This window comes from Trachypithecus francoisi, unplaced genomic scaffold, assembly GCF_009764315.1.
Source record: "Trachypithecus francoisi isolate TF-2019V2 unplaced genomic scaffold, Tfra_2.0 Lachesis_group13, whole genome shotgun sequence".
Lineage (NCBI taxonomy): Eukaryota > Metazoa > Chordata > Mammalia > Primates > Cercopithecidae > Trachypithecus > Trachypithecus francoisi.
In genome coordinates, this window is record NW_022681458.1 from 74,565,710 (window position 1) to 74,577,873 (window position 12,164).

Consider the following 12,164-nt stretch of genomic DNA (forward strand, 5'->3'; position numbering starts at 1 on the left):
TCACGCCTATAATCCTAGCACTTTGGGAGGCCGAGGCGGGTGGATCACCTGAGGTCACGAGTTAGAGACCAGCCTGGCTAACATGGCAAAAACACGTCTCTACTGAAAACACAGAAAATTAGCCAGGCATGATGGTGGGTGCCTGTAATTCCAGCTACTTGGGAGGATGAGGCAGGAGAATTGCTTGAACCCAGGAAGCAGAGGTTGCAGTGAGTCGAGATTGTGCCATTGTACTCCAGCCTGGGCAACAGAGCAAGACTCTGTCTCAAAAAACAAAAAAAAAACAATATAATAAGTTTTTTAAAAAGAAAATTGTTTATTGGTAGACTATGATGCTTTGTAATGATCATTCATAATTGACATATTGAGAAGTGTTATTGGGTGTCATTTTCATATTAAATGTATGGTCATTTGCTCATTTTATGATTATGTTATTATAAAACGCTATTATAAACTCCATTATAAACTCCATTTTTTCAAAAGTCTAATAAACAGTGGGGCTGTATATTTTTAGTTGCAAGAAAGTCAAGTATATGCCTGATACTTAGAAAAATTAGAAACTTTGTCTCTTCTTCTTTTCTCTCCAACAGTCACTGAGAAGTTACTGTGATATGTTTTGTTCCATATTAATAGATTATTACTTGACCCTAAAAACCAAAACAAACACAAAGCAGAACAAAAAAAAAAAAACCCTTAGAAGTGTACACACAAAGAAGCAACACACATAAGTGGAGACGAAAACCAGTAAGACTTCAAAAGTAAGTTATTTTTTCAAAGACAAAATGAAGCTAGATAACACCAAACTCAAGGTGTACAACTGTAGAAGTTATTTAGAAAGTTTTCTAAATGTTATTCTCAAGTCTCTGATGATCTAATTCAGATTTGCCACTGTAGTCCCTCAGATGTTTAAAAAGCAGACACTGAAGTTATATAAGTTCCCATTTCATAGACCTGGACAACCTCAAGGCAGGGGCCCATGAAAATAAATTCTTATGACATGTTTGCCAAACAGTGTGCCAGATACAGAGAAGCAACCAAAGTGGAGATCTTGGCCTGTCCACTCCTGGTTAGTCCACATCTAGGCTCTGCATCTAATTTCAAGTAAACATATTGAGTGCCTGCCATGGGTCAGCACTCTGCCCAGCTCAGTCACTCATGTTCTCTGCTTTACTGCTCAGAAAACCCCATGTCATCAGTTCTGTCTTTCATACTTCAGAGAAAAGGTTTAGTAAGGTAAAGTAATTTAAGAAACCCAGCCAGTGGCAGAACTCGGAGTGGGTGGGAGTCTTTGAATTCTAAGGTCATGGTTTTTCCTCTACACCATGTCCATTTCTGTGGAAGCACAGTTGAGGAAAAATAGTGTGGAATTTTCCTCACTAAACACTCCCTCACATAGTTTACATCTCTGGAGTCCCCTGTCATTCAATATCAAAGTATCTTCAAGTTATGTTAATTGCATAAATGTTCGAAGATTGGAGAAACCATATCCAGGTCTGGAGGCACTGGGTATGAATACAGAGGTCAGAACAGTCTCTGTAAAAATGGGAGAACATTCCAAATACCTATAATTGTGTGTGTGTGTGTGCACAGTTGCATAATTATCTATTTATATAGTTACCTAATACATGTTCTGTGTTTGGTTGTTTTGTTGTTTGTTTTTTTGGGTACTGTGGTATATTTCATTTAGTTACAGGTCCCTGAAGATTAAGGACTTTGTTAACTGTCTCTGTTGTGTCTTTTGACAGTTCCTGGAGTAGAACTCTGTATTTGACAGTTTCTGGAGTAGAGTCCTGTATGTAGTGAAAGCACATTTCCTATTATTGTCTGATTTATATAAAGATGTTTCTGGTCATGCAATCAGTTGTGCAGAAATTGGTAATACATGCCATACTGTTTCTTCGTGTATTTGAGTATGGAAGCACCTGTTTAAGTGTGTGTGTGTGTGTGTGTGTGTGTGTGTGTCTGTATACTTTCAAAAATAGATTGGAGTTACCCTTTTCATAGTCTATATTTTATAAAACATTATATCATAACCATTTCATTATGTTTATTTTATTTATTTATTTATTTATTTTTTGAGACAGCATCTCACTCTGTTGCCCCGGCTCGAGTGCAGGGGCGCAATCTCGGCCCACTGCAGCCACTGTGCCTGGCCCATTTCATTATGTTTTAAACACACCTTTTATTGCATGAAATATATGCCATCATTTGGATGTACCATTATTTATTAATTTTCATGTTGTGAATATTTAGCTAGCTTAAAATCTTTGTCTGACATAACAGTATAAAGAATTTTCTTATTAACAAATCTTTGTCTGAAAATATATATTTATCTTCCTTCTTATAGAGTTCTAGAAATCAGATGATTGGATCAAAAGGCAAAAACATTTTAATGACTTTCCAAGGGGTTAAATGTACTACCACAAGTTACACATGGGAGTGATTATCTAAAGGTAATCTCATCAGCATTAAACATCACCATTTAAAAATAAGTGCTTCTGCTCTGAGAGGCAAATGATAATATCCTATTGCTACTTTAAATTGCATTCCTTTGATTGTTAGTTTGATTTTTAATAAGTTTATTAATGTAATTAAGAAAACTTTGTTCACTAGCTTAAGCTCAAGTTTTAAGAATAAACATAGAGGCCGGGCATGGTGGCTCACGCCTGTAATCCCAGCACTTTGGGAGGCTGAGGCAGGTAGATCATGACGTCAGGAGTTCGAGACCAGCCTGACCAACATGGTGAAACCCCTGTCTCTACTAAAAATACAAAAATTAGCCAGGCATGGTGGCACATGCCTGTAATCCCAGCTACTCAGGAGGCTGAGGCAGGAGAATTGCTTGAACTCGGGAGGCGGAGGTTGCAGTGAGCCGAGATCGCGCCATTGGGTGACAGAGCAAGACTCTGTCTCAAAAAAAAAAAAAAAAAAAAGAAAAGCATAAACATAGAAAAACTACAGAAGCAGATTGGAATGACAATGCCAAAGAAAATGATTCTTCAGTCTTACATGTTTTCAGTAATGCTCTCATTTTGATATGAATTATTGGTGTTTTCTGGGGTAAACAAACATAGGGGACTTTGACTCTTAAATACATATTTATTTTAACATTAACGGTAAATATTCAGAGAATGACTATTATAGAATTTGAACATATTGGGTCACACGGTTGATTTATTGTAACATGGGATTCTTACACCAAATAGAAATTACTTTCTGAGTGATTGCATTATATCCACATAATGGCCCAATAAATAAACAAGTGAACATCAGGTTATGAAAAAATGTGTTCTACATTTAGGCATAATAAATTGTCTTTCAAATACTGTAAAAAAAGAAACACCACTTCAGTTGGAATATCTGAAGCACAGCTCTCTAAATTGAGCATTTAGAATAACTAGCTATCAGTTTAACCTTTCAATTAGCTCATTAAAAACACGTCCAGGCTTGGGCTGGCCCTCCTCTACGTCAGAAGACAAAGTCTTGTCCAGATGAGTAGACTGGCAAGAATGAATGATCACTTGGACTTGGTTATGGTCGCTCCCACTTTGTTTCACTTTGGAGCCAACTAACAAGCATGTAAAAGAGAGATGAGAGAGCCGATTACATGTGGTTGCATGTGGCTGCCACTGCCTTTGGGAGAAACACAGAAAGTATAGTAGTTGAGCAGTCTCCACACAGGGAGCACTTTGCCAGGTCAATGGAGCCCAGAATTATGGGATCTCTGACTTCTGTAACTTTATCTGGGGAGGGTCTTGTAGAATTGAAGGGTCTGCCACTACAGTATAGTCAGTGTCTTGCTCTTGTGCTGTTAATTTCTTCCTTCTTATATTTTTAACTTATCTTTAGTCTATACAAGGTCCCAAACCTAACATGTGAGTGCTGCTTATTATTTTATGAATCTTTTATGCAGCTCTTTTATAAAGTGATCTAGTTTGTAGTAAACCATTTAAAAGTGTTAGTCATGAGGACATATACGTGAACTATAAATGTAATATAATGAAAATGCATAGTAAATTAGGGTAAATTAAACTTGATACTGTTTTTCTTAAAAATATGTATATACATACATATATACACAATACATATTTGCATTTTTATATTCAAATACAACATATAATATCAAAAATTGCTTCTAAATTATCTGGTTCTAAAATTCATTCTAAATGGGTTAGACTATTATTTGATATGCTAAAATTTATAAGTAGATTAATAAATTATTAATTCATCCATCCTAAAAACACTTATTGCCACAATAAATAGGATATTTTCCTTTCCTTACGAAGCCCATAAAAATTTTTGAATCAAGTGTTATTAGAGGCTTCAGATCCCTTTGGCCTAAGGGGTAAAGGAAATGTTTACTTTTGGCTGCGGAAATTCTGCACTTAGTAAATTAGGAAACATTTAGGCAGCTCTGTTAAATGATAATTACCTTTTGACAGGTGTCAGTAATGTTTAATCAGCATCACCGGATATGTTTATATGAGCTTGGGAAGAGTAACATAGTGTGTTATACATTCAAAAGTGCTAAAATGTTTAGAAGATTAATAAACATAAAACTAGACTGACCTTTAATCTGGTAATTGCAAATTGAAATATATATGCACCTAATCAAAAGGCCTTGTGCTGCATATCTAAAAGTGAGGAACACTACTGATTCACTGAGGCTCCGAAATGAAGGCTGCATGTTTTAGAGCATGTCTATAAGCTATAAACCATGTGGCGTAAGGTGATAAAGGATAGCAGCTATGAACAGTGGCTTTCCAGTTACACTGCCTTGAGTTCAAATTCTGAGTTAGTCATTTTTCAGTAGTGCAACTTTGAGGCAGATATTTTACCTAAGCCTGCAGTCTCTCTGTTCATAAAATAAGGAGGCTAATTGCACTCACTTCACAGGGTTGTTATGAGAACTAAATTAGATAATACACAAAAACCCTCAATGATACTGGCATTGAGCATGCACTTAATAAATACCACTATTATTAGGAAAAATATTGTTGACTTCCCTTTCAGGTCATTTTTCAAAATAATCAATTTTAAGAGTACCTCAAGACATTAAATTGGCCTGTGCTTCTGTGCTAACTAATTTTGGTGTTTACTTGTACCTTGTCAATTAGGCACCTGATAGTTTAGTTTACCGACCTAACGTGTGGGACTAGAAACCACGGCAGCCTTTTGGATTCCGCTTGTCAGTCATTAGTGAGCCCAGCTAACTAGAAAAATCCTCTTAGTTCAGTAAAAGTTTCTGGTATTTTAAAATAAAATGCAGCATCACTTACAATGGTAATGATCTGCTAAGCAAACATGAGCAGAACCATTCTCCCCCAGTTTGTATTTCAGTATTGGTCAGCGTATCCACTTCCAGGCCCCGATTGAGCCAAATGCCAATATGCATGAGAACGGACTCTCCCATGGATGTTGCACTTCAGGATTTCCCCTCTGCCTCCTCCCCGTCCCAGCCTGGCCCCTTTTCATTGCCTCTACTTTTGCACAGTAGAAGGGTAGTTCTAAGAAAAGAACCTGTTGAAATGGCTGTGTCTGAGTCTTCTTACGTTAACAATGCATGCATACATGAAACAATACATTCAAAGGGCAAATATGGAATATATTCATTCATGACAGGATAGTTTTCAGTTATTCTAAACCAGAGCTACTTGACTGTTTTTTGTTTGTTTGTTTTTGTTTTTTTGAGATGAAGTCTCGCTCTGTTGCCCAGGCTGGAGTGTGGCGCGATCTCGGCTCACTGCAAACTCTGCCTCCCGGGTTCAAGCGATGCTCCTGCCTCAGTCACCCGAGTAGCTGGGATTACTTTTTTTTTTTTTTTTTTAAATAGAGATGGGGTTTCACCATGTTGGCCAGGCTGGTCTCAAACTCTTGACCTCAAGTGAGCTGCCCGCCTCGGTCTCCCAAAGTGCTGGGATTACAGGTGTGAGCCACGGCACACGGCCTACTTGACTGTTTAAACACACACGCATTTAGGATTTGGACGGAAGAGAAAAAAGGGAGAAAATAATTCTTCACAGGATGCCAATATATGTCAGGCACTATGAGGACACTTTCACATATTACCACATTTAATCCTCACTAAAATCACAAAATACATTATTAGTCCATAGTTTAAAGTCATGAAACCCAGCCCAAAGAACTGAAGTATGAAGCTCCTGCCCAAGGACACAGCCAGCAGGACACGGAGCTGTAATTTGAATATAGAGCTGACTAAAAGCCTATTCTTTCTGTACTACACAATGTTAAATAATAAGTTAGCTTCTCCAAGAGGATTTATTAATTCTTAATAAGTGTTTACTGAACATATAGCTGCTACCAAAAATGGAGATAGGGCAAGGCACAGCGATATCACTGGGAGATGTAACCTTTGCCTTCATTGAAATAAAAATCTAATTGGGCATTAAAAAATTTCCCTGACATCTTACATTTTCTATGTCCATTTATAATACTCCGAATTCACAGAGTACTTCCTGGCCTCATTAAAAAAGGACACAGATATGAAAAACTATAAACCTTTTAGAGGAAAATATAAGAAGAAATCTGTGTGACCTTGGGTAAGGCAAAGATTTCTCAGGTTTAGTGGAAATAGTATGATCTATAAAAAAAAAATTGGTAAATTAGACTTTATCAATGTTAAAAATTTTTGCTTTGAGAAACACACCACTAAGAGACTGAAAAGACCAGCCATACACTGAAAGAAAATAATCTCCAAATCATACGTCTGAGAAACGACTTATATGCAGAATATCTAAAGAACCCTCAAATCTGAACAATAAACAACCTAATTAAAACATGGACAAAAGAGGTCAACAGATATTTTAACAAAAAGAATATACAAATGGAAAATATATGCAAGATTGCCCCATTTCATTAGTCTTTAAGGAATTGCAAATTAAAACCACAATGATCTATCACAATACACCTATTAGAATGGCTAAAATAAAAATAAAGGGAAACAGCCAAGTGTGGTGGCACATTACTGCAGTTCTAGCTACTTGGGGGCTGAGGTGGGAGGATCACTTGAGCCCAGGAGTTCAAGGCTCTAGTGAGCTATGATCACACCACTGCATTCTAGCCTGGGTGACAGCAGGAGACGCAGTCTTAAAAAAACAAAACAAAACAAAAACCTAAAGAAACATACAAACACAGCAAGCAATAATCAGACAATACCAAGTACCAAGAAGGATGCAGACCACTTGGAAATTTCATACATTGCTGGTGAGAATGCCAAATGGTATAGCCACTTAGAAATCAGTTTGATAGCTTCCTACAAAGTTAAATACACTTACTATATGACCCATAAATTTAATCCTACATATTTCAAATGAAATTAAAATTCATGTTTGCACAAAATCTTGACTATATCGTTCCTATATGTCTGACTCTGGCAAAAACACAATGTCCCTCAGCTGAGGAATAGACAAATAAACTGTGGCACATCCGTATAATGGAATACTACTCAGAAACAAAAAGGAACTAATGATTGATAAAAGCAAGAATATGGGTTAATCTCAAATACCTTATGCTAGGCAAAAGAAGCCAGACTCAAAAGACTACATATTGTATGATGCTATTTATATGATATTTTGGAAATGATAAAACTATAGGAACAGAGACTAGTTCTGCTCAGTGTTAATGATGGGTGAAGGGTTTGACTAGAAAGGGCTTGCCTGATGGATTTTGGGGATCTCAGAATGACAGAACTATCCTGTATTTTAATAGTGATTGTGGTTATGAATTCCATGCATTTGTCAAAACTCATAACAGTATACACCAGAAAGTGAATTTTACTGTACATATGCTTTAAAAAGATGAAAATGAAAATTCAAAGTACCAAAAAAAGAAGACACTGAGATTGATGTAACTCAGCATAAGACTTCCTTGGTTAGCTTTGGTGAAGCATGGAAGGTGTTGGAGGGGGCTAGGATTTGGCTTTAGTCACACTTCTTGCAGCACACTAACTACATCTTTTGCCCACTGGGATTTGTGCAGGCTGAAATAACAGCTGTGAGGGCTCAGAGCTCAGAGGCTTCTCTGCCACAGCTGAGGCTGGCCCCGTACCCCAGAGAGATTGCTTGGCCCTGGGCACCATGTACCCAAGGGAGAATGCAACTAATTGAGTGCAGTTTCAAATACATTTTTTTTTTCTGCTTCTGCCTAGCCATTTAGATAGATTCAATAGAAAAAGTTCTTATGCTAGTCCTTTAAAGGTGAGAACATTAAGTAATCCTGGAAGTATATTACTTTTTAAAAATGACTAGGATCCTCTTAAGAAATACTTCCTAAATGGAATAGCAAAGGTAACAAGATTCTAATTTATGGACAAGGCATTAGGAAAAGCAAATAGGATTCAAAGGCACCTTGGCTATTGTTAGAATCTTCACATAATCACTATCAAGCACAGTCAGACCTTGTGATTTCCAAATGTCTCTCATATACTTTAGGCAACCTTAAGTGCATTTAAAAAGTAGGGAAATTTCAGGTGTCTGGGTGAGCTTTTGGTGATGATGCCAAGAAAAGGATGCATTCTACGAACTTGTCAGAGGCAAATCTCTACTTGACACACTGGGAATTACCTTTGTTTTTCTAGATGTCAGTTTGAGTATCTAACATTTTAATTTATGTTCTGATATCTTTGAGAATAAATGTGTTCCTGTCATCCTCCTATTATCAGTGGAATTTGTAACTGCATCATCATCCCATAGCCTCTGCACTAGAGTGGATATGCCATGCAAGTTAACAGGCTTCCATCAGAATGTAGCATCATAAATACTGAGTAAGGAGGCTTTTTGCCTACCATTTTTCAGACCATGATGACAATTTTCTTTAAGAAAAAAAAAGGATGGAAGAAAGAATTCCAGCCAGATGTATAATAAATCTAATCCTACTATTCAGGGTAGAGAAAAATGTTGGTTGTTGGGAAGCATGGAGTAAATATGTTGCTACAGCGTGAAGAAATTTCTCTACATATTTTACAAATACCTGTTGTAATGGTGAATTTTAGGTGTCAACATGACTGGGCCAAGGGATGCCAGGTAGCTGGTTAAACACTATTTTTGGGTGTGTCTGTAAGGATGTTCTGAGAGAGAGCTCAGCACGGGAATTGGTGGCCTGAGTAAAACAGATGGCCCTCCTCAAAGTGGGCGGGCCCCATACTTGAGGGCCTGAATAGAACAAAAAGGTAGAGGAAAGTTGATTTCTTTGTCTGCCTGACTGCTTGAGCTGGGACATCAATCTCCTGGTTTTCAGGCTTTCAGACTGAGACTAGAATCTACACTACCATCTTGTCAGCTCCCAGGTCTCTGAACTACACCACAGGCTTTCCTGGGTCTCCAGCTTGCAAACAGCAGATCATGGGACTTCTCAGCCTCCATAATTTTGTGAGTCAAAACTTTATAATAAATTTCTTTATATATATTATATTGGTTCTGTTTCTCTAGAAAACTTTCCTAGTTAGAACTATAAAGTGTTATAACCATTTTTCATACAATTCTCCCTTTGAGAAGATACTTTATAATAAAATTTACTTAATTAAGGCTAACTTCAAAGAAACTGCTAGATTTCTCCTGTACCTGACACATTAACAAATACGTGCTATCTTCACATTGCCCATGGAAAATGTGTATTATGAAAAACTATACATGAATTTCAAAATTTTTTTGCACAAATACAAACTTGTACTAACTTGTTATAACATGTCTGAGTAGGATCTAGTCTGAGGTATGAAGAAGGATAAGATAGCAGTTTGAAAAGAGCCCCAATCAGAGAAACACGAATTCTGCTAAAATTGAAGCAGAAACAACATCAGATATGTGGTGAAGATTGGATGAAAGAAAGAAACCACTGATACTTTACAAAAAGTTTATGGGGACAATGCTGCAAAGAAATGAGCAGTTTACAAATGGAGAACTCATTTTAAGAAAAGATGAGATGATATTGAAGAAGAAGCCCTCAGCAGCAGAACATCCACTTCAAATTTGTTGATGCCCCAATTGAAGAGGACCAGCAACAGCAGAAACAATAGCCAACACCTCAATTGGTTCAGCTTACACAATTCTGGTGGAAAAATTAAGATTGAACAACCTTTCCACTTGATGGGTGTCAAAACTGTTGCACCCAGATCAACTACAGACAAAAGCAGAACTTTCCAGGGAAATTTTTAATAAATGGGATCAAGATCCTGAAGCACTGCTTTGAAGAATTTTAATAGGAGATGAAACATGGCTTTCCCAGTACAATCCTGAAGACAAAGCACAATCACAGCAATGGCTACCAAGAGGTGGAAGTGATCCAGGCAAAGCAAAAGTGGACTGTTCAAGGGTAAAAACGTCATGACAACAGTTTTTGGGGGGATGCTTAAGGCACTTTTCTGTTGACTTTCTGGAAGGCCAAGAATGATCACGCCTGCTTATTGTGAGAGTGTTTTGGGAAGTTAGCCAAAGCTTTATCAGAAAAACTCCTGGAAAACTGCACCAGAGAGCCCTTCTCCACCACATAAATGTACCTGCTCATTCCTCTCATCAAACAAGGGCAATTTTGTGAGAGTTTTGATGGGAAATCATTAGGCATATTCCACTTTATAGTCATGATTTGGGTCCTTCTCAATGCTTTTTGTTTCCCAATCTTAAAAAGTCTATAAAAAGCATTCGTTTTTTCTTCAATTAATAATGTAAAAACGATTGCACTGGCATGGTTAAATTCCCAGGACCCTGAGTTCTTTAGGGGTGGAATAAATGGCTGACATCATTGCATACAAAAGTCTCTTGAACATCATGGAGCTTACGTTGAGAAACAAAGTTTATATTTTTAATTCTTATCTCTCAATTCCATTTTCCATGAACTTTTTGAAGTCCCCTAGTATATGTGATTTTCCTATGTGGCTATGATTTCTACAGAAGGTTTTTCTTTGAGTTTTGTCACAATTTCTAGTAATGACAAGTAGAAGTAATGCTAGAAGACTTTTGCCATTAGTGCATTCAGAGCACTGAATTTTTCATGATCCTCTGTCCTGGTTCCAACTTTGATTTTCCACTGGCAGTTTCGTCAGACCAAGCCATGCGAATCTTTCTTCCTTGGATGCAAAGCCAAGTAGTTGGAAAGATCTTTGGGGCATCTGTAATCTATGGGAATCAAATCACTTTGCATCCAACCATAAATTTATGTATGTGTTTGGAGAATTCAAACACCCCAGAATGTTTAGAAAAATTCTGTTTAATAAGCCCTCCTTCCTCTCATTGTTGGGCAGAAGGGGTTAGAAAACTAGCTGGCAGATCGGTAAAGGAAGTAGGCTTTCACTTGGTCACAAAGGTCTGTTCATCTCTCAAATAGTGTACTAATAGATGGCAACAGAGTTTATATGCTTTTGGAAAGCCTCAAGAGGGTGAAAGTTTATTATGGTGTTATAAGGTTTATTGGTAAATAATACACTTTAGAGAGTCAATGTTCATGATTTATCTTCATGTGATGAAGAAAAGACATTTCCTAACATGCATTATCAGAGTTAAAAATTAGAGTACAAATAATTTTTATGTCTATGTATTATATAGTCAAATTTGGCATCCTTTTGTCATGAAAATTTATTTGCTCCTTGTATTAATGCTGGTTTTGAATTCATTCATTAATTACAGCCAAGTAAGAAAAGAATAATGTTCATTTGGCCAATAGGCAAATTCTAGTTATAAACTCAATTGTTTAGAAATAAAACCTGTTATGAATTGCTCTGGATCAAGAACAAGAGATTTATTGACTATTTCTATTTTCCCACTAGCAATGTGTCATTTGCTCCAACCAACCTTGACAGAACTTACACCTGAGGGGCTCCCACTTCCTCCTGGACTCATACATTTGCCATAGTTCTGAGTGGAACAAGAGGATTCTTGTTATACTCTCTACCTGGGCTTCAGTTTCCTTTCAAATTATTATGTGGCTGATTTTGTGCATTGTTGTTTGTATGTATGTATGGAAGCAACTGTTGAGCTTCCATCCATCCATATAAACAGTGCGCACAATCAGTCAAATAATAATTCCCCAGCGAATCACCAGTCAGAAGGCAGTCTGGTCTCAGGCAGTAACTGCTGGGTCTCCAGGCTGCGTTTATACTTAAGCCACTTTACACAATCATAATGGTCTGATAGTAAGCCAAGACTAGTGACCTTAGA